Here is a 3087-nt window from a genome sequence, read left to right as displayed (position 1 = left end):
AAAAAAGTAAGAATATTTTAGTTAATAATTTAGTACTCACTTCAATTAGAATGCTTATTAAAACTTCCAGTGACATTACAATTAAAAGTTTGAAAATAATTTTGTTATAAATTCTTGCTCCATAAAGACTTCTGCTCTGAAAAGAAAGCATGTGCGATATCACTTCTTCATCTGCTATTGTCGCAGTATAATTCTTTAAAACTACTGAGCAGAATTCTTAACTGAAAATATATTTCTATATACCTGAGGAAGTGGTTTTCATATAAATGGTAAGCTATCTCAGCTGCAACTCTGTTAAATGCAGGAAGGACACTGCTCAGGAATAGGCAAAGCCACAATCTTGTCTACACCATCCAGCAGAGAATGAACTCCATAGCTCAAAAAACCTATGTTCAGTTTGTGAGTTCCTTTTGCTCTTCTTGATGTAATTTGCCACAAGGCCAAATTACCTCATGTTCAGTCATCTCAGGATTGTAACTACAGAAATGCAGAATGGTATGGGGAGGAAGAGACTTCTTTGAAGATAATACAGTTCCAACCCCCTGCTATAGGCAGCAACACCTCCCACTAGACCAGGTTGCCCTAAGACTTACCTAGCCTGGCCTTGAATGCTTCCAGAGTGGGTGCCTCTGCAACTTCTCTGGGCAACCTGTTCCAGTATCTCACCACAGTAAAGAATTTCTTCTTAAAATCTAGTCCAAAATCTATCCTTTTCCATTTCCCCCCATCCTGTCACTACATGCCCTTATAAAAAGTCCCTCCCCAGAATCACCCACATTAGTTGAAATCTGCGCAGAAGATAGTCTCAGATATAGGTGGAAAGAAAGTCTTTCCCATCCTTAGTTGTTAACAGTTTTTCAGAGCAAACACGTAGAAATTAAATGATGTTACTTGGGAACAGCAGCACTGTGTGTCCACTTGATGGAAGCATGTCTGATTAAACAAGGAGAAAAGTAGATGACCCAGAGGGCAGACAGCAGTTCTAACAACTTCAGATAAGATCCCCCTTGGTGGATCCATGTTGACTACACCCAATAACCTTATTCTAATCCAATTGCTTGGAGAGAGTGACCAGAACAAGTTGTTCCATCACCATTCTGAGGGTGGAGGTGAGGCTGACTAGCCTGTAGTTTCTCAGATCCACCTTCTTGCCCTTTTTAAAGACTGGAGTGACACTGTCTATCCTCCAGTCTTCAGGCATTTTTCCTGCTTGTCAGGACGTTCCAAAGATGATAGAAAACAGTTCAGCAGTTACCTCTGCCAGTTCTCTCAGCATGTGTGGGTACATCCCATCAAGGCCCATGGATGTGTGTGCATAAATTTTGGCTAGATGCTCTCTGGCTCAATCCTCCTCAACCAAGGGGAAGCCTTCCTTTCCCCAGACTCTCTCTCTTACCTTCAGGGTCTGGGATTCCTGAGGGCTAGTCTTAGCATTAAAGACTGAAGCAAAGAAGGCATTCAGAATCTCTGCCTTCTCAGCATCCCCTGTTACCAAGGCACCCACCTCATTTAGTAGAGTTCCCACATTCTCACCCCTTCTCTTCCCTTCCCATGCAGTCTTTCCTGTACAAGGCACTGGGGACAGTACTGGGAGCTTGTAAAGTGTTACAGCAAGCGAACCCATGTCTGAGGCACATAATGCCAGTACTTCATCTACACATCACAGAACAGAGGACAGAACGGGGTGGGGGTGTGGGGGGTCCTGCCACATCACAGCCCGAATACCCACTAACTGCCTACAACAGTAAGGAAGTCCTCCATGTCCAAGAGAAGCTGCTGCAACACCTGGAGGAAGCAAACGCAGAGGAGCCATCTGAGGTCCAGGTGAGCTCTCCTTCCAACCAGCTTCTGCCAGCATCCCTGGTCTGTCCCTGGGGCTGAGGGCTTCTCCTGGCCTTTCAGTCTCCTCACTGCTGCCTCTTCCTTCAGGCGAAGAGCAGCCTGGCCACTATGGCTGTTTCACTCCAATTTATAGAAGGGATGAAAGGTTCTTTGATATATGTATACTTGGTGTGAGATTAAGAAACAATGGTTCAAATATCGGTCCAACCAGTTTATTATAAGTCCTAGCCATTTAGGGAGATGGGGAAGGTGGGTGATAGGAAAGACAGGAAACATAAGCAAGGAATCTCTGTAGAGAGAAAAAGAGATAGTCACCACTGTGGGTCCATCAAAGTGCACAGTAGGTCCATTGATCTCAGGAACTCGTCTGATCACCACGGGGGATGGGAGAAAGCCATGAAGCTCTGTAGCAAGCAGGCCTTACAAGGTTCTTCCAAAGAGGTTTTCCCCTCAGGGAATTCTTCATCAAAGGTGTCATTGGGAGTTTGTCTCCTCAGTCCCTAGTTTAGTGAGGGCCTTTTATCCCCCATTTCTGTGGTGTTTTTTTTTTCTTCTTCTTCTTCTTTTCTCTCATTCATGGCCCAACAGATAAACGAGCAGGAAGTGGTGTCTCCATTGCCATGCACAAGCATTATCTCCTTCTGCACAGGTCAGCTCCTCCAAGCTGCACCCCTGAAAAAGACTAAAAGACTGCTTGTCCCGCTTCTGCTTATCTTTGCAATCATAAGCAGAGGTACTGTGGCACAGTGACACCCACCATTCACCCTCCTAGATAATTAGCAGTTGTCAGTCAGAGTCTTATCATCAGAAAGGCCTCAGGAAGCAAGCTTTGAGACAAAAAAAGAAAAACAGTTTTGTCTTTCACTATGGCTGGCCGTGCCAGTAGGTTCAGGCCTGCGCCAACTGCCCCTTGTTCTTTTGTGCAGGGAATGATCTCTCTTCTCAGCCATGCTGCTGAGAGCTCATGCCACACGCAGTGCTCTCATCCTTGCCCATGGCAGCTTAGCACTGCGAGCCTCCAAGGAACAACTGCTCACCCACCTGGAGGGAGACATTGTGGGCAACATCCTGCTGCTTTACAGCTGCAGCTGCCAGGTGAGAGCTCAAAGTTTGCCAGGGTGTCAGAGAATCCACTGCAGCCCCTCCATGTGGGGGGATGCTGAGATGGGCCTTCTCTTTCCAAAGGTCCCTCGGGGAACGGTTTGTGTCCAGATGAAGATCCAAGTCCTTCCCTTAGTGTTGCCC

General features: G+C 46.1%; 1 long non-coding RNA gene across 1 annotated transcript; it reads left to right on the top strand.

Annotated features, from left to right (window-relative positions):
- The first annotated feature begins 1530 nt into the window (after positions 1-1530).
- On the top strand, positions 1531-2804 carry LOC107324756. The gene is made up of 3 exons (XR_001559551.2): positions 1531-1602; positions 1750-1824; positions 2769-2804. It is a non-coding gene; the product is annotated as an uncharacterized LOC107324756 (long non-coding RNA).
- The last annotated feature ends 283 nt before the right edge of the window (positions 2805-3087 follow it).

The sequence above is a fragment of the Coturnix japonica genome, chromosome 1 (assembly GCF_001577835.2).
Source record: "Coturnix japonica isolate 7356 chromosome 1, Coturnix japonica 2.1, whole genome shotgun sequence".
NCBI lineage: Eukaryota > Metazoa > Chordata > Aves > Galliformes > Phasianidae > Coturnix > Coturnix japonica.
Note: the sequence above shows the minus strand (reverse complement) of the source record. Positions and strands in the feature narration are given on the sequence as shown.